The following is a 20,422-nucleotide window of genomic DNA, read 5'->3' as shown; positions in this document are numbered from 1 at the left end:
GATGGTAACTGAGACACTGGACTTGGAGGGGGGGGGGTCAAAACTAGTTTCCACCAATGGGCTTTAACTTGAGCTTGGAGGGTCCGTTTCCTGGTCGATGGGGTGGGAGCTCCAGTTACTCAACTTCTGTCTGGCTTTGAAAGAGTTAGTGAGCTCCTACGGTGCATTTCCACGTTACGCCAGTTAAAAACCAGAGCAGCCTTGTGCTACCCAAGGAAGCAAGGGGAACCTCTCCGCTAGTACAAGAGGAACTGGCAGAGGTTGGCGGATTTTGCAGTTGATTCATGAATTGCAGAATAGGGGGAATGCTTCGCAGAACTGATTGGAACAGGAACGGAGGGGCATGGTGGGGAAAGGGCCCTGAAATGAAAGGTTTGATTGTTGTCTGTGGATTTCCTCAGACACTCAGGCCTCTTGTCGGAGGGATTGGAAGGGAAGTTCAAGTCCTCCTGTACTTGATGTAGACAGTAAAGGAGAAGGGATCAAACACTGGGATTCCCCAACCCGCAGCACCTCTTGCCTTCAAGCATAAGCAAAGCCCGAGGCTGTAGGGTCAATTATGAATCTAAATTGTCCCCTGCTTCAGGGGCAGTTACCTGTGAATGTTGGGTGCAGTTGCCCTGACTTCAATTTTTCTCACAAAAGAAACAAACTGTGGTTTGTAATGAACGCTTTGTTTACACGACATTTATATTGACCTATTCCTGTGGGTGCTTGTAAGAAAAAAATGCTCATAGCCTTTGAAGAATTTCTTTGTCTGGTTTATGGTGGAGTAACTCGAGATGAAGTCTTAACCTTTCAGTCTAAAGCAGTCTCACTGATTTCGTAGAAAGATCATGATGGCCTTCATTCTTCTAAAGGAGCTGGACCTGAGATCTTACCTTAAGAAATTGGAATTGTACATTTATTTGGGAAACACCCTCCATCCGATACAACAATCATATCTGCTTTACCCTCCTAGGCCTCAAATGAATATTAAATATCTACATTCTGTGCTGAAGCATTTTTCTAGAGATTTTGGCAATGAGGGAAGGAGGGGTTCGTTTTCTAGAAACTTTTAATTTTTGCTCATTAAATGTCCCTAATTTTTGACCCCTTTGTGATTGCACCAAGAAATCTGACACCCACGCCCTTGTTTTGGTTTATTTTTAAGGCCACAAGGGGTCAGGCCCTCAGGATTGAGTCTCCTTTGAAAAGTGGCATTTAGTGAGGAAGGCAAGTTGCCTCTTTCTCCTGAGCAGGGATTTCTTTCACAGCCACTTCTGGATTTTCTTCATTCCTCTTTTGCATACTTTCCAGCGCTAACCTCATTTCCTGGGATGGGATGGTGCTGTAGAACGTTTGTATTCATTGGCCTGGTTGACCTGGAGTTTTAACTCATTCCTCTCTCTGAGTTATCTGGATGCTTTATTGTTGCGAAATGGTGTTTGCGAACATGATTTCCTATTGCGTTGACTTTGGAAGATCTGAAGATGAAGAATGAACTCTGATGTGGTGAGAATGCTCTCAAAGCAGGCAACCTGTCTTGTGCTCTGAAGTAAGCCCCAACTACTGTACTTTGCTATTTATCCTGATGTTTTCTGGAAGTCAGCCGTGTATGTATCAAACACAGAACTCCTCCAATCAAATGCTAACCTCATTCCAGCATTCTAGAGGAGGATGTTGCAGTTAGGTCTATAGAAATCATCTAAGTTCCACTTCTTATACTGCCCCATGGTGTGACTTCTGATTCATCATCTTGAACCTTAGTTTATCCTTTGGTAGAATGGGTTTTAGATGGTTCCAGGGCGCTCTATAAGCGTTCACTTGATAATGGCTTGTGAAAACAGAATCCGTTTTCATCTGCTTCTCTTTTTTTATTACCAAGTGTCTATGAAAATGCTTCAGTTTAATTTGCTGCCACAAGTAACTACATATAACTTTGCTCTAGAATTAGGGGAATGATAATTAGATTGAAAATTTACGGTCTCATGGCCAAGTTAGGATACCATAGAATATGTACAACTAAAAAAGTTGCTTTTAGTGAAATTTAGTCTTAAGTGACAATAAATATTTAGTTTCTTCATCTCACCGTTACTTTTGTGAAAAGCAGACATTTATTGCTAAAGGTATAGAAGAGCTATGTGGAATAAAGGGAAAGACTTTTCTCTTGTAATCGAGCAATAGTTGTGACCCAGACGTCTAGGATTATATTAGAACATCCATTTTTTATGACACTCATAATTAATTTTCATCAGTTACATATATTCACAGATGTAGATGACGGCGGCTAAAAGAAGTTGATGCGGTGATTACATGCTTTGTAATGAGGCTTTAGAGAAATTCTGTTTTACATCTTTTGAGCTTCTTATGCATTCTTACAGAATGACTGTAGTTTTTGCACGAACTACGTAGTTCAGATCCCTTCAGAGGGCATTATTGTGAAACTTCAAATTTGGCTTTCTGAAATAGAAGAAAGAGAAGGAAATGAGAGGTGGCTTCTATCTTTGACCCCTCCAAGGAAAGCGGTGGAGAATATTTTAAGGTGCTCTTCTGGTAACAGGCAGGATTCTGTGCAGGCCTTTTGGACATCTTTTTCCTGTGTTTGTTGAAGCTCACAATCCTGGTATTTTTAAGGGTCCCGAGGTTAAGGGATCATTCGACTTCCAAACATCCTCCTTTTGCTGATGTGGAAACTGAGGGATAGACTGATGGATTTGCTTAAGGTCAGAAAACTGGTTCGTGGCAGGGATAGTCCTAGAAAGTAAACCTTTTTCTGACTTTCTCTCCCTTGACCTACAATAGTCTATCTTTAATTACAGACACACTTGAAAGCTTTCCAGCCACTGGAAGGTCCTTGTTGATGGTGTTTCTTATAGGATTTCTCTTGGACTCATTTGGGAAGCTGATAAAGACTTTGGACAAGCTTTGTGGAAAAAAGAAGAAAGCACATACATGCATAATTTGTCATCTAGTTTTAGCAGTTGATGCACAGCCACTACTAAAGGGCATTGTCAGACTTGAGAACTTTTGCTCTCAGGCTTGCATTTTTCTTTTCATTGCCAACTAAGTTGGAGGTCCCTGGAGCTGTTGTGTCTAAGTAGGAGTTGTGGGAACCTTTCAGTTTGGCCTCAAGGAATTAATTCACTGAATGAGAAGCTGAATTCAGATGCATTCATGGCAAGCACAAAATGTGTACAAGTAAATGATGTGTTTATTCACCCTTTTCCCAAGCTGTGTTCCTAGACACCTGAGCAAGTTTGCAATCCAGCAGGGAACCTTGGAGAAATGAAAGGTGGAAATTGTGCTTCTCAGGTTTTAAATGTAGAAGCACCCTTTCCCCCACAGGTGTACAGTGGCACCAACAACATTTCTAAAATAGACCACAAAATCACAGTTTTAAAATAAAGCTAAGGCCAGCCCTAGGCTAATCTTGAAGTTGGCAATTGTGTCTTCTTGAACTGAGGTTCTAAAACTTTCTCTAACACTTCCCCGTTATCCCCTGACCCCCACCCCACACGTTTCTCGATTCCTCTGAACTTGCTTTCTGGAAAGAGCCCAAGAACCTAATTTGTAAGGAATCCCTAAAGGTTGGGGTTCTGTGTGCTACTTCTAAGGACACTGCAGATTGATTGAGTCCAGTTCAACAAATGACAGTTGCCAGTAGAATCCTTGACCTAAGCCTGCAGAGAATGGCTTGCTAGGAAGGCCCTGCCTGTGAGAGGCCACTTTTGGTCGTCCCCGTTACTGTGATATCAGCTTTGGATGGCACAGACTTGGCCAAAACGCATGTTCCCTTTGTTGGAAGGCCTGTGGATGTGCCTCCCCAGAACTGTGGCAATGAGACACCTGCTGCCAATGACCTTGAGTATGCTTAGGTCACACCACAGGTTGTGCTTGGTAGGGCCTGGCTCCTCTGCTCGCGGGTGTCTCGGCAGGCCACGCTCCAGGTACATGAGCTGAGGCCTGCTCTGGTGAGGTGCATCGTAGGCTGCACAGCGTGTGGGTGCCTGAATGGGGGCCACAGCCCAAGCTGTGTGGCTCCTCTCATTTCTCTGAAGCCTCCTGCTGCTGCCTCGTGACCGTCATTTTCCCGCCTCTTCAGAGGAACCTCCGGCTGCCCCAGACTCTGGAGTGTGTTTTTGCCTGGATGTGAACACAGGAGTTCACATTTCCTTGAGCTCAGCAACCATCTGGTTTTCCTTCAAAGCTCTTCTGCCCAGTGACCAGGTTCCTCTGATGCGCAAGGACCTCCTCACAATTGCATGGCGTTTGTCCGGTGCCTGACGTCAGGTTGCCTTTGTGAGCGCCTTAAGCCTTTCAACCAGTGTCAAATCTCCATTTTACAGATAGGAGTGCAGGCCTCGAGAAGGTCAAGTAAGGAGCCCACAGTTGCGTCTGGTGAGGACGCAGCGGTGTCCAAACCAGGCATTCTGAATACCGAGGATGGTGTTCCCTCGACAGGACGTTACCACCCTAAAGAGCCAAACAACATGTCTGCCTATTCACAGTTGTGTGTGAGTTTAATAGCATTCCAGTGTTTGTGCATCATATCTCTCCACCCGACCCCCTCCCCCCCCCCCCGCCCCCGCTGCTTTCCTTTCTATACATGTTTTCCAAGGAAAGATTTGGCTCAGAGAGGGGATCAGGATGGCCCCATTTATCAGCGTGGTGTGTTGCAGTTCATGCCGTCGAAAAGAGTCAGACCACAACTTAGTGACTGAACAACAGAAACATTGAACTCCTTCACCTCTTCCGATCAGTTCAAGGGGTGTTAATAACTGTGTCTGTGTAGATTCTGGCTCTAATTCTCTCCAAAAGCTCTTCCCAGAAAAGTGAGGAAGTGAGTTGCATGTGACCTTTGCCCTCAGTGATAGCACATTTCGGGGTTTGCCCTGTCCTAGGTGTCAGTGAACCCGTGAGATTGTACAGGAGTGACCACACTAGGTGTCAGGGAACCTATGAGATGGTTCAAAGATCACAGGAGTGATCTTTGCCCCAGGTAAGAAGGTGTGATCCTGTAGAAATGGGAGACCCACTGGAAGGTTCCACTTCTGACAGAATGAACCAAGTTTCTAGAGTATAGCACACCACTGCTCTCTACCCTCAGGATCCCTATAGAAAAACAGTGGTTAAAAAATTATGAGCTATGCAGAGCCTAAGACCTGGGTTCGATTCTTGGGTCGGGAGGACCCTCTGGATAAGGGAATGGCAACCCACTCCAGTATTCTTGCCTGGAGAACCCCATGGACAGAGGAGCCTGGAGGGCTCTGTAGCCCATGGGGTCTCAAAGAGTCGGACACAACTGAGTGACTACCACAACCACAATCAGCATGCAGAGCTTTTGTGAAAAATTAGGTAAATGCAAAAGATAGGAATATGAAAATAAGTTTCTTCTCTAATCCCTACAATAAGAGCTCACCACTATTGTTGAACTTCAGAAGTTCACCTTTTATAACCAACATGTACACCTCTGTGATTATGTCATTCTGTCTCTGCATATCCAAGTGCCTTCTATAGATATGTTAACTACTGCTTAATTAATAGTAAATAATGAATCTGACACATTTTCTTTCAGTGTCTTGTTTGTGCCAGACGCATAGGTGTTGGAGCTTGAGGCATCCAGGAGCGAATACAGCAAACTTCCGGCCAGCCTCGTCTGTGGGTTTTATAAAGTCAGAGTCCAACTTTAAATGTATTTTTACATGTTGCTTTTTTCTTAACATTATCCCAGAGCATTTTTCTCTCCCTCTAAATAGGAAAAGCCTATTAAAATATTAAAGTAGGATTTTTAATGGCTGCATAGTGTAACTCATGGCTATATCCTAGTTGATTAGTTGATTTTCTTAGTTAACAGATTTAACTTGTTTCCTGTCTTTTATTATACTTGGGCCTGTGATGAATTTCACCGTACTGAGGATTTGTTTTCTTCTTGACTAAGGTCTCTCTCAGAAAATACAGCACTTCCTTTCTCCCAACCCCCACCCAGATCCCTTTTGGAGGAATAGCTGTTCTTGAGGTGAGTCTGAGCACCCATTTAGTGAAGTAGCCATCGTGAAATGACTGCTTAGATAAACATTTGTAGGTGTTAATTGGTCCTGCAGGGGGTCTTTGAAGCTCCCACAGCTCTGGTCCCTTTGAAGTTTTGTTTTTGCTGGAGCCAAAAACCTCTGTTGTGTCTCTTACTGAGCAGGCTTCTTCCTCCCTGCATCCTGCAGTCCTTTCCTGGGATCTCAGAATCTGTGGGCCTAACCTGGGTAGGTGTCATTTTTTTAAGTTAATTGTATCAGTCGCTCAAAGTCCCTCATCTCGTTTCTCTTTGGTTGTTGAGTTTATAGTTCTTTGGAGGTGAATTGAGGCAGGTGGCTTTGCCTGTGGGGTGTCCAGGTCAGATCTGGGATTCTAAGTGCAAATGAGGCACTATTCTAAGTGATTTAAATACCAAGTCAGAGGGGAATTGGTTAGGGCTCAGTGCTTTCACTGCTGAGGGCCTGGGTTCAATCCCTGGTCAGGGAACTAAAATCCCGCAAGCCTGTGTGGCCAAGAAAAAAAGAAAAACAAAACAAAAAAACAAGAGAGAAAATAAAGTGAACCAATCTCCTTACGCCTAGTTAGTTAGGCTCTCTTTGCATCATAATTGCTTTGAGCAGCAGTGAGAATTTTGGAGAACTTTGCCTGTCTTGTATACCTTCTTGATTCCTGCAAAGCCCTTTAGAAGAGTGCAGCGACCCCAGACCAGGGAAGTCACTGACCCACACACGTTTCTGGACTAGGTGATGAACCTCTCAGCCTCAGTTTCCACATCTGGGAGTGGGGATCACAATCCCTCACCAGGACATTGAAAGGAGGTAGTGTGGGTGCATGCTTCTGATGCAAAAACTGGGAAATGCTAATGTGCTCTGCAAGGTGGTGGTGTTTATTAAAAACCATCTTCCTGTCGTTTTCTAATCAGCCACAGAGGTTTGTTTTGTTTCATAACTTGGCTCTTTACTAAGCCACAGAAATAACTGCTCACCTCTCTCTTGATGTGTAATCCTCAGGAAATTGTGGTAGGTGCTCTGGAAGGCCACCCATTGTTTCTGTGGGCTGTGGAAAGATGTAGATGGGCACTGGAGCTTGCAGGTGGCCTGGGGCAAGGGTATGGGCAGGTGGAGCTGGCTGTCTCTGGGGCAGTCAGGCACTGCCTCGCCTCCACATCCTTCAAGTTCCCTGGGGCGACTGCTCCAAGAATGCAAATGGTCACTTTTGCAGGTGACTTCGGCACCGTGATTGGTTGAGGATAACTTTTGGAAGGATACTGCATATGAACGGGTTGGTTCCACAGGCCCTTAGGTTGCTAAGAGCAGAGTACCATTCAGGCCACCTTACGTCACAGGGTTTATTGTGAAGGGCACACGGAACAGAAGCTGGACTGGAACTGCTCCAGTGAGTTCTCAGGACCCAGCGCAACAGCTGGGTATCTCCATCTGGACCTTCATCTCTGCGCTGGCTGGCCCCTCTGTCACTGTGTGTGTCTGCCAACCATGGGCCAGTCTTTACTGAATTCTCTCATGCAGGCCCTGGGTGAAACCAGCCTGATTGGCTGCCCTGGGGATCTTTACTTCTTCGAGGGAGAGCCATTTGTATTAGGCCATGTCTCTGGGTCTGGTGGTGACCTCATTGGTTAAAAGGCTGCCCTGTCAGATTGTCATTCTTAATTGAATTGGTGGCTATCCTTTTGCAAAGAGCAGCCTAAAGTTGCTTCCTGAAATGGGGGTCTGTGGTTAGGGGAAGTTGGCTGTGGTAGACACTGTTGAAGCCATATCCTGTTGGCACTGACAGATTTGAGCCTGGTTGATGATGATGATAGCATTCTTGAGAGCGTACCGTGTGCTGGGTAATGGGCGGTATCTTCTTGAATCTTTATGTCCACTCAAGCAGGAAGATATGCATTTGAGATGCGGAGCGAAGTTCAGAGAATCTTTATAAGTGACTTGCCTAAGTGCACACAGCAGGGATATCAACCAGAATGCCATCGGCGTTCTGTGCCTGCGTTCTTCACGTTGGCGTCTATTGCTTCTGCACAGCTGGAGCTGATGTCATAAAGACCACACACACGTCAACAATAGCGTGATTGATTTATAGAGTATCACTTGTGTTTCTTTTTTTTTTTTTTTAATTTAAAAATCTTTAATTCTTACATGCATTCCCAAACATGAACCCCCCTCCCACCCACTTGTGTTTCTCACCTAGAATTTATTTCATCTTACTGGAGAAGAGACAGTTCTAATCAGCTTGGTAATCTGGTTTCTTAGCCCACAGCAGATTCAAAGCAATCAATTTAAAGAGAGAGCGATTCTTGGGAAGGCAGGTCTGGGAAGAAGGGACAGTTGGCAACCCAAATAGAAGGAAGCAGGCCAGGAAGTGTTAACACCCAGAAGAAGTAAAGAAGCCCTGAATTTTTTTTTAAATTTATTTTTATGGGAGTGTAGTTGCTTTACAAAGTTGTGCTAGTTTCTGCTGTACAGCAAAGTGAATCAGCCACACATGTACATATTTTCCCTCTGTTTTGGATTTCCTTGTTATTTATGTCACCACAGAGCCTTGAGTAGAGTTCCCTGTGCTCTACAGTAGGTTCTCATTAGTTACTAATTTTATACATAGTCTCAGTGCTAGTCTCCCAATTCATCCCTCTGTCCCTTTTCTCTCTTGCTACCTGTACATATGTTTGTCTCTACCTCTGTGTCTCTAGTTTTGCTTTGCACCTAAGTTCATCTGTATTGTTTTTCTAGATTCCATATGTAAGTGATAGTATACAGTATTTGTTTTTCTTTCTTACTTCACTCTATATGACAGTCTCAAGGTCCATCCACATCTCTGCAAGTTACACAATTTCGTTCCTTTTTATGGCCAATATTCTATTCCATGTATATGGACCACATCTCCTTATCCATTCAAGAAGCCCTGCAACGTCAGCTCGGCTAGCCCAGAGCCCGAGCGTGTCCTACAGATACCCCTGTATGTATGTCTGTGAGTCCTGCCCCCGGGCACTGTGGCGGTCACACCGACCAGAGCCTCTGTGAATATCAGATAAACTATGCCATGGCAGAGTGCTGACCGCAAGCCATCACTGGTGTACACTGGCCTTTGTTTAAGAAAGTCGGGGAGCATGGAATGAGTTTTATAACTTTTTTTAATCCCTGAGGTGAAAATAAAAATATTTTGGTGGCCCTAAAAAGAAGCTCTCCATTTGAAAGCTTATCTATTAATACTAAGCTCAGCAAGTTCCCCAAGGGCTCGGGGTACAAGGGGTGTCCTTGGGGTTTGTATGAAAGTTCTGGTATTTGTTGCTAACTCAGATTTCTGGGGTTTTATGATACATATCAGTACTGTAATGAGAAATACGAAGTTTTCTCGTATTGCTCTGTGGGCCTGTGATGCTAGTTATTCTTGATTGACTAGTCTTCCGAGTGACTTGGGCCCTGGGCTCAGGTAAAGAGCTGCCCCAGGTGTGGAGTGTGGAGGCTAGAAATTAGAGAGAGAATGTGCCCACAAAGGGATGAAGAGCCGCTTGTCTAGAGCCTAGAGGCTGCCCTGGATGGTTCGTTGGGGCACATGTCCTGGTTTTTTCCCCTTTTCTAGGGGAGTCCAGCATGGGAACTAATGGGTGGAAATCTGGAATGGATTTCACACATCCTGCATATATGCTGGCATCCTGACAGACTGGTGGAAAGCATCCACAGCAGTGCTGATAACGTAGGACCGTGCCACCATGTACTGGGATTAGCCTTGGGGGCTTCTCGTGGTTCATCCATACAGTGTGGTGGGGGTGGGGCTGGGGTTGGTGCAGCTGCCCCTGCCGTTCTGTCCTCAGGCTCTTAGTGAAGTCTCCTTCCTCCTCTTCCTCCCTTTCCCGGCATACCCTCCTCTCTCTTGGAAAGCTGTCCCCTGCTCCATTCATTTCTTCCAGAGTCACTTCTTTGATGCCCCAGACTTGTCACAGTCCCCTGTTTTGGGCTCTTGTAGAACTGTTCTACCTGGCACGGCTGTGTTTTTTTTCCATTTGTTTAACTATCTGTTTTTCTCTCTCCCCAGTAATTGTATAGGCCCTGAGGGGAGGATTCAGGTTGGTTTTTCACTGAACTTACTCAGTTGATACTTCCTGAGCACCTGCTGTTTTCCAGGCACTGGGGATTCAACAGTGAACCAAACAGACACACATTCCTGCCCCGCGATGGCCCCAGTCTAACGACTGGAGACTGATGGCCATGTCTATTGTGGCCTATGTTAGAAAGCCTTGGATCCTGGGAAGAAAACAACCCTTGGAAAGGGGTGAAGACATTGGCTCTCAGGCTGGGGAGCTTCTGGAAACGGGGCCCAGGTCCTCCTCCTGGCCAATCCGACTTTTGGGGGATGAAGTTCAGGTGTTTAGAGACGCTCACCACGTGATGTGGATGCACCGTGAGAATGGGAGGGGCCATTTGCAGTAAATGTGGGGGCAGGAAGGCCCTGTTGGTGAAGTGATGCTGAGCTCAATCACTGATGTATCTTCACAGCCTAGCGCTGTGCCTGACCCACCCACACTGGGCACTCAGTTTTTGTTGGGTAAGTGAAAAAGAGAAATTATTTAAACAAGTTATGTTTATTTGTAAATTTAAAAATTTAACTTATTTAGTAAATCACACTTATTCATTTATTTTACATGTATTTAATTACATTTCTTTCACGTTCATTTATTTGATTACTGTGAAAATGCTGCTAACCATTGATTCGATGTATGGGTCTGTAGGTGTCCCTGTCTTTGGTTTATAGCCCAGGAATCCCCGTGTTTTCCCCAAGTGCATCATTTACTAATTCACCCAGTTTCTTTTTATTTTCAAAGGGGATATTTCTCCCAATAACCTTTTTCTGCCTCTCCACAGTAGTTTCCTTTCTTTCTTTCTTTTTCTTTTTTGTTCTTGTTCTGTTGAATAAGCTATCGGTGAAACCAAATTAAAATGAACTAACAGGCTTTACTATGTAATGTGAATCTAAGGAATTTATTGCTACAGGAGAAACCATTATGGTGTTTTTGTCATTTAATTTTAACAGTCTGTAGATACTGGGACTTTCTGTCCCCCCTTAATTGCAATTTTTCTCCCAAATGGTAGGTCGAATATAACTTTTGGCTTTCATTTCCTGCTCAGGTTACATCCCAACTCTGTTAACTGATATTGAAGCGTTGCCCCAGAGTATATAGTAACACAGTGCTTAATTGAGCTATCAGGCTTCTAATGAATTCATATTGAGATTTACCATTTAATTAAAAAGCAAAGGGGAAAAAAGCAGAGGGAAGGTATTCCATTGTTTCTCCCATTGGCCTCCATTTCCTGCATGTAGAAATCTGCTGACTTGTTTGTGTTAGCTTGTGGAATTGTTTGGCTATTGCGTAGAAGTATTCAAGGTGTGTAGATCAGAGAGAAGACACTGGATCACACTTACTTGGCTTCTTAGTAGCTCTTAAATAAGGATTCTGGTTTGGTGGCCATCATATGACACTTGATTAAATATGAATTATGTTTTATGTTTTTACAAAGCTTGGGAAGGTCATTTTCTAAAATGATTTCTAGGTCTGTATATCTGAAGCAATCTGAAAATCTAATCAGAACGGATCTAATACCGAGATGCTTCAGCTTTACTAAGCAACAGAGAATAAATTTTTCTTGAAGACATCATTTCTTAAATGCCGCACGCTCCTTTAAAATTCACGCTGCATCAAAAAAGCTACCTTTAAGCAACACTTTTTATGATAACTGCATTTTTAAGCGTTGCAAGTGTAATGTTGCAAATCTGTAAGTGTAGGGTCGTCAGTCTTTTATTGATTCAGAGACTGGAAATGTATAATATGCTCTGTATTTAGATTGTAGAGCTATATTACATGTTTTATAAAAAATTGAACAGTATTCTATATGAAGATAAAATTTAAGTACCTCAATGTTTAGTAAAGTTCAGAGAAGGAGCAGTATTTTCCTCCACTTATTTTAGACTTAGCCACCTCTAAGGAGTGACCCAAGTAGGGAAAAAGAGAATACTGCTGCTGCTGCTATGTCACTTCAGTCGTGTCCAACTCTGTGCAGCCCCATAGACGGCAGCCCACCAGGCTCCCCCATTCTTGGGATTCTCCAGGCAAGAACACTGGAGTGGGTTGCCATTTCCTTCTCCAATGTATGAAAGTGAAAAGTGAATGTGAAGTCGCTCAGTCGTGTCTGACTCTTAGAGACCCCATGAACTGCAGCCTACCAGGCTCTTCCGTCCATGGGATTTTCCAGGCAAGAGTACTGGAGTGGGTTGCCATTGACTTCTCTAAAAAGAGAATAACAAGGATGAAATATCAAAAGGGATTTTTTTGAAAAATTGAGATATAATTGACATATAACATTGTGTTAGTTTTAGGTGTACATCATAATGATTTTACGTATACATATATATGTATATATCATATATATTGCCAAATGATGATATATATAGATATATTGTAGAATATTATATGTATATGTACTGTGCCAGGCTCCTCTGTCCATGGAATTCTCCAGGCAAGAATACTGAAGTGGATAGCTGTTCCCTTCTCCAGGGGATCTTCCCAATGCAGGGATCGAACCTGGGTCTCCTACATTGCAGGCATATTCTTTACCGTCTGAGCTACCAGGGAAGTCCACCTATATATTAGCAATATGTATATGTCGTGAAGTGGTTACTACAGTAAGTTTAGTTAACGTCCATCACCATACATTTTTACAAATTTTTTTCTTGTGCTGAGAAATTTTAAGACTTACTCTTAAAGAGCTTTCAAACATATGTTACAGTGTTGTTAACTCTAGATACCATGCTATCCATTATGTCCCCAGGACCATTTATCTTAAAACTGCAAGTTTGTACTTTTTGACCACATTTTTATTCATAAGTAGTATTCATATGGTATGACTATCATATGGTATTTGTCTTTTTCTGACTTATTTCACCTGGCATAATACTCTCAAGATCTATGTTGTCCCAAATGGCAAGATCTCCCTCTTTCTTAAGGCTGAATAATCTTCCATTGTGTACATGGACCACATTTCCTTTATCTGTTCTTAGGTTGTTTCTATGTCTTGGCTACTGTAAATGATACTCTCAAAATAAATCTGAAGTTTTTATAAAAATAAGCTCAGAGATTGAGTGCTCTTAAGTCCCGAGTATTAAGTAGATATTCTAGGGGTGCTGTGACGCTTTGGGCCTTGCTGGGCCCTCAGGTTTCCCTTTACTGGTTTTCTTGCCCGAGTCCTGTGAGTTTGGCCCTGATGGGACCTGTCAGTTCTGTCTGTACACACATCTGTATGTCTTTGCATCTGTGTCTTCATCTGAGGAGAGGAGCCTGGTGTCAGTTTTATCTGGAAGGAGGAGAAATCAGATCGTTAGCGTGACCTTAAAGATCTGATGTAACTCTTGTGTTATATAGATAAGGAAGTAGAGATCCAGGGAGGTTGGGCAACTTGTCCCAGGTCATGTGCCTGGTTATGACAGAATAGGGGATGGAGCACCTGTCTCTTGACTTCCAGGAGTGTGACCGTATGGCACGGAGGTCATGCACTTGGGCTTTGGAAACCAGGTGCTTGAATGGTGGTTCTGCCACCAGCCATGAAACCCTGGGCGTCTTCTTTCCTCCCATTTCTTCATTTATAACATGCGGATGATAATAACTCCTGCTTCATAGGGTTGTGACTGTGAGGACTAAGTGAATATTACACGTAAGATGCTTAGAACAGTGCCTACGCAGTAAGTGATCAGTAACCATTGTTACTGTCGTTAATCTTCCTGTGCCCTTAAATCACGTTTGTCTTGTACAGTTTCCAATTTACCGCTTGTGTCTGTTTATCATCCCTTCCATTTCTTCCATTGGCTCTGTTTATAGCTCAGTCTAACTGTAACCTGCAATGTGGTACAGTAGCTTGCTAGTCATATAGAAGTTCTAGGTGGTTTGGCAAGTGCCCAGAATTCCAACCACCTGTTGTAACTGTTGCCAAAATACAACAGATTTTCATTTCCCAGAAGTTGTTTCACCAAGGATGCAAATCATTAATATGACTTAATGCCTTACAATTTTTTCTTTTACAAATGTACACATCATGCTTTCCACTCATTCTGTGAAGCTAAGCAATGACATGAATCTTCTTGTTCCTGCCTCTTTTCTTATTTAAACTTTATATTTCTTCTTGGAGTATAGCCGGTTAACAATGTTCTGATAGTTTCAAGTGCACAGCAAAATGATCCAGTCATACGTATATGCGTATCCATCCTCCCTCAACCCCCGCTTCCATCCATTGTTCCTGCTTTTTTTGAAAAAGCAGTAAAACAGTGGCAGACTTGCCAGTGGCATCACCTGAAATGACTTTCTGAGCTAAACCCGCTTGAGACAGAGAAGATAATACTATTTTTTTTCTTTTTTCTTCTCTCTCGATTCAAGTAGATGAAGGCGCAGTCCCCTCATGATGGGGTACTTAGCAACTCAGGAAGCGATAACAGTGAATAACTTTGTACATTCCCAAATTTGCATGATAGTTAACAAATGATGGCTTTTCTTTAGGAAGGCGCTATCAGCTGCAGCAGGAACCAGACCTCTGGACCCTTTCTGCGTGCTGAGTTAAAGCAGTGCTGTACCTACCCTTGATGATAAACTTGTAATTGCAGTCAGGGTGAACATTGGAGAGGAAATTTTAGCCTGTGTTCTGAAGACCTGGGAGGGTTCAGACACATCGTAATTTATATTTTCATTCTTTCTCTTGAGAGACACAGCTGCAGTTATGGACAAACACGTGGTAGGAGCTATTTTGAAATAACCATTTCTGCCACCAAATCCAGATGTGATCTGATTCCTACTTTATTCCATACTGAAATGGGCCTGACTATGTGATTAAGATATACCACACAGGCCACACCTTATCCCTTGGCACTTTATTACATCCTCCTGCCCCCCAAAGAACAGGATCATATCCTTGTTGTAAATCACAGAATCCTGTAGAGTGTTCTTTAACATCAGCTTTTGCAAAAGAGGCTCTAGGGACAGTTCATTAAGTGTAAGCGGGACCTTCCGCCATCATCTGAAACACGATAGTACTTGGCTGCAGAGAATAAGCAGGTGTGTATTTTATTCATAATAGCGACTCTAATCTTTGTTTGTTTGTATGTGGAGGAAATATTCAAAATCATTTTTTTTCCTGAGAATATTATTGGGTCAGTGTTGCCTGTTGTTTTCTACCAAGAGTCAGGGACTTTACTGCCCCCGCCCCCTCCCCGCCCCCCCCACAGTTCGATCATCTCTTCTCCACAAAATAAAAACTGCTTTTCTTTCTCCCAGTAAGCTGACTTGCAGATTTAGGTAGTAGTGGAGATAAAAGGATCATTTCGTATTTCCAGTTAACTCATTTAATTAGATGAGGTGAACTAACTGGATTTTTTGACATGTCTTTTAACATCTGAGATACTCGCTTTGGAATTCCCAGGTACAGCAGCTTTCTCAGTCTGCTCCTTGGTTCAGGACTGGTGTAAGATCTTGTCATTTGAACCCTGTCATTTGAATTCCCCTTGAGGGGGTAGAAAAGTGGCCGAGTGATTTTTCATAAATCAACAGACCCAGGGCATTCCCTGGTTATCACCAGGCTCATCAGCAGAAGCCTGGATTAAGCATTGCTCTCTCTGTGCACACACAGCAGGTGAGGTGGTAACCTAAGGGCCTGTTTCCATCACGTGTGGACGGACTCTCTGAAGCTTCCTCACCACTGTTTCCTCACCCGGTATAATTTTAGACGTCTGCAAGCTTTGGGGGACTTCCTTATGTCCTGTCATTCAGTGCCTGGGGAAGTTCCGGAATTTAGATTGGGGCAGTTTTAAACCTTAACATCATTCTACTGTTCATTGTGATTATTTAGGTTTTGTCTCCCTAGATACCTATTTTGTCTCTCTAGGTGTATACCTGGGTAAAGCTGGTTCCTTTTCCTTTGTACCCCCAGAGTTCACTTCCCATTTCAGTAGCTGACTTGGTAGGTACTTAGTTAAATCTTACTGCATTTGATTAGCCCATTGAAGTCCTTTCTTTGTTCTAGAAATTCCAGAACCCAAACAGATGAAGGTAAGATTATGGTGTATGTACTGGAATTTTTCGTCTTTTAAAAAAATACGGTTTTTTAGTTTAATTTTTCTTTAGTATCTATCTTTTTCAAATACAGATCAATGGGGCCAAAAAATATACTGGGATCCAAGTACATAGAACCTCATTTCATAGTGGAAGAGTAACCGTAATAGGCTATCTCTCTACCCTTTGCCTCCAGATATCTTTGGATCACAAAGTTATTTGGAGGTTTCATACTTTGTATTCTACTTGGACTTAAGTAAGACTTAAATCATAAGTTTCATCTTTAGACTTGTGTATTTGTTTTTCATCTGTTTTCCTGGTATTAACACAGTGCTGAGCATATAGTAGCTCCTCTAGAAATATTTGTCCAATGAGTATCTTTTGGCCATGGTGACCTATAAATGTGGAAAGAAAGACTTTCGGAACTTAGTAGAATTCATTCATTTTGTTTGGAATAAGCAACCTGAAGGGGATATTGAATAGAAAAAGTAGGTTTAGAAGAATCCCCCCTCCTTTGCCTGCCCCCCCCAACATTGGGTTCAGTATAGTTAATGTTAGTTGCTCAGTTGTGTCCAACTCTTGGTGACCCCGTGGACTGTAGCCTGCCAGATTCCTCTGTCCATGGAATTCCCCAGGCAAGAATACTAGAGTGGGTAGCCATTTCTTTCACCAGGGGATCTTCCTGACCCAGGGATTGAACTGGGTCTCCTGCCTTGCAGGTGGATTCTTTACCAGGTGAGCTGCAAGGGAAGCCCTTATGAAGTTAGAGATTCACCAAAATCAGATGATGATTTGCAGCTTTGAAATAACTTGTGTCTCTGGCTGTCATTTTAGCTATGAGTGGGTTCCCGGTCGTAATTCTGTAATATCCTGAAAAGCCTGCTTTATGGCCCTTGAGCTGCACTGTGTTGTCTAAGGCCTCGATTCTTGGCCAGGTACAGTTTCTATTGCTTCAAAGTTCGCTTCCTTCCGGAGGGCAGGCCAAGAGAGAGCAGTCCTTGTAGGGAAGTGTGGTGGGCTTTCCTGACAGCTCTGCGAGAGAAGCAGCCTCTGCTCACTCCTCTGCTGTTTCTATTGCCCCCTCCCAGGAAGGGACCAACCGAGCTGCTGGGACCAGAATCTCCATCCTCACTGTCTGCTAATGAACGGGGCACCGCCTCCCATGCTGAGCCAACCACTCTTGGTGCTGCGAGCCTTTCTGGACTCTAATCCCATCTCAGAGACTACACAGAAGGCCCAGGGATGCAGTTCTGTGGCCTCATGCACCCCGGGCCGTTTCCTGCAGGCAGGCTTTCAGCTTCCAGGGTTCGTCTCTAGGCCACTTCATTCTTTTCTTCCAGGCCTTCTATTGCCACTAACTTCTCTGCAGAGCAGCTCCTGTCACCTCCCACTGCCTTTTGACAAGGATGGGTTTTACACACCTCTTTTTTCCTGGGTCCTCTTTGGCTGTTAACCAGGGACTGTCAGAGGCATTTCTTTGTGGCTGTTCACGAAAACCCTCCCTCTAGTCTGAGTCACCCACCCTACTCTCTGCTGCTTCTTTTTAATTCTTTGGTTCGTCTCTTTTTAGTAACCCTCCCTCCCTCCTGTGAGGGTTGTATGCACATGGGTACACACACACACACACACTCTCTCTCTCTTTCTCTCTCTCTTCCTGTTCCCTAATTCCCTTATCCTACATCATCCCTCTTATTGCCATTCAAATCAAGCTGTTCTAACTCTTAAGGGTTCTTATCTCAGAAGCTGGAGTTTACATTTAACTTTTAAGATAAAGCCACCCAAGGGAATAGCGTAAACCACAATCCAGTGAGTGTTTGAGAAAAAAAAAGTTTTTAATTACGATTGCAGAACTAATATTTGAGCACTGTTCAAAGTTCAGATGCTACAGAAAGTGAAACTTACCTGTAATGCACCCACATATCATCTTGAACTGTTGAGAGTATCTATCCTGTTTTTGAGGCACATAGCATATTATTTATTTTCTTGAAAATAGGATTATTTTACACACACAGACACACACACACACAATCTCCTCCTTTGTAATTTTTTTTTAATCACTGCATTATACATCAAGTACTGTTCCATGTCAGTACATACAAATCTCTCCCTTGTTTTAACAGCTATATGCTATTCCTTTGTGAAAATAATTCTTTTGATTAGGTTACAGCAGAGTATCAAGTGTGGCATTTGAATCCTGATCTTAGTCTGTCTTCCTGTATATTTAGCCTCCATTCTTGGTCCAGGAAAAAGAGGTACACTAAGTATTCTTCTAGCAAAATGAATGTTTTTTTGTGGGGGGGGCCGGGATAACTAGTTTAGTAGTTTAAGTGATGTATTTTTTTCAGTCGCCTACACCTGATTAAAGATCTGTTTCAAAGGTTAAAAAGCCTTAGGATTTTAATTGCTTTTTAAAATACAAAAATAATGCACAGTTTAGTGTGTCCATTTAACTAAAGGACCAAATTCTGTTAACTGAAAAAACATAAGTCTATGTACAGGAATAAAGAAATGTTTTCACAGAAATTGGGACTACTCTGAGATTCAGAATTGCAGACAGTGAAATTTGGGGTGTGGCCCCTTAAATAAATGTAATTTGGAAAAGGTTTTTAGCACTACTTCACATAGTACTTTCAAAATGTCTGTTTATTTTCTCTCTTGGCACAAGTGAGTACAAATCGTAACTGGTTAGATGATATCAAAAGTCTGAGACTAGGGTAGGGAGTGGGTCTTCCTCTGATTTGATCAAAAGCAGACAAAGCAAAAGCAAATGGAAAAAAAAAAGTTAAATGTTTCTCATTGTGGGACTAAAATGCTGCATGCTGAGTTTTCACTTTCTGATTAGAACTGACAGTTGAACAGATATGATTTATGTCTTTGGGGTCAGGAAGAAACGGTCAAATTTTCGTGTGGCTGTTCTTTTCTCTGTTCCCCCCCGCCCCTACTTTCCCCCTTAAGCATGACTGTATTAATCAGATAGCAGCCAGTGTGTGACATGTCCTTCTGGGGTGTTTGCAGACTAAGTCAGAACCATGCCAAAAATCACTTTGCATTTTTCTGATGGAGCAGAAATGAACCTGTTTCATTCCATCTCAACAGCTTTACCCACGTGGGTCAGAGCAGACCTGCCTGATTTCAAGGAGAGTAATGTGGGGTATGGTTTAGTACAGGTGCCATTGAAAGACTATCCCCCCACCCTCCTCACCTCCAGGTTTTATGTTTCCATGAATATTGGCCTTAATTTACCCCGAACAAGCCTAGGAATGACCTTGTTGGAGTATCGCTTGCTGATTTCAGCTCCCGGGTACGAAGCCTGGGAGTGTTTTCTTTCTCAGCTCATCTAGGAGGGGGGAGCCGGGTCTTCTGCAGTTACTTTGTGATACATGTACTTTCTACCTGCTGGCTTCAAACAGTATTAATTTTTATGTGCTCCTTGTGCATTGTGTTTAATTAAAAGCAGTTCTATTCACAGAGGTACTTGTAAGATTTTTTTTTCTCCCTGAAATGAATAAAACAAATAGGCATCTGGTATTTGTTTTGTATAACACAATCCCCATAAAATGAAGAGTAATAAAACATAATTATCTATAAAGGCTTGTTTTATAAGCCTGAGAATGGGCTTGTTTCTACCAGCTTTTAAAATTCTGCTCATACTATAAAGAATCCCTTTTGTACATTAATATATAACAATAATAACAACAAAAACTCCCCAATTACATGCATGAATCCAGCCTTTTTTTTTCCTATTATGGCGTAAATGACAAAGGTTTGTCATCACATTCTCTCTAGGTAAACATGTTAGGCTAAAAAAGGGGAAATATTTACTTCCTGTTCAATATTCTGTTCAATTGGGATAGCTCCATTTATGAAATTTCCCCGTAATTAAAGAAACAATTTTATATCAGGTGTTGATTTTTTGGAGGGGTAGGTCACAGACCACTCTACATATTCTAAAACCTTCCTTTCAAAAAAGCACACATCAAACTTTTATATACATTTTGATAGGATTTTCGGATCTTCTGATCCTTGGTTAAAGATTCCTGCCAATGCCTGATAATTGTTTTGAAAACCATAGTTATAATCTGAAGCTAGTATATGAATATCTGATGCTGGAAATTTGCTCACTGGTTTAGTAGCATTGGATTTAATTTTGGGGTTGGGCTTCTTTTGGGAAATGGAGGAGTACTCCTGTCTGAGGGGAAAAAAAAAAAACAACCCTCATATTGTGGAAAGTATAAAAATTATTAATTCAGAGGTGGATCTGTTGTCATATTGGATGGTAGTGCCTACATCCCTGGGGGCTCCTGTTCCCAAGACCATTTT

The 20,422-nt window shown here is 42.7% G+C and overlaps 1 protein-coding gene across 1 annotated transcript in view; it reads left to right on the top strand.

Annotated features, from left to right (window-relative positions):
* EXT1 (exostosin glycosyltransferase 1) overlaps positions 1–20,422 on the top strand; it is a 315,513-nt gene that overhangs the window by 2,682 nt on the left and 292,409 nt on the right. The window lies entirely within an intron of this gene.

Source organism: Capra hircus, chromosome 14 (assembly GCF_001704415.2).
Source record: "Capra hircus breed San Clemente chromosome 14, ASM170441v1, whole genome shotgun sequence".
In the NCBI taxonomy this organism is placed as follows: domain Eukaryota; kingdom Metazoa; phylum Chordata; class Mammalia; order Artiodactyla; family Bovidae; genus Capra; species Capra hircus.
Note: the sequence above shows the minus strand (reverse complement) of the source record. Positions and strands in the feature narration are given on the sequence as shown.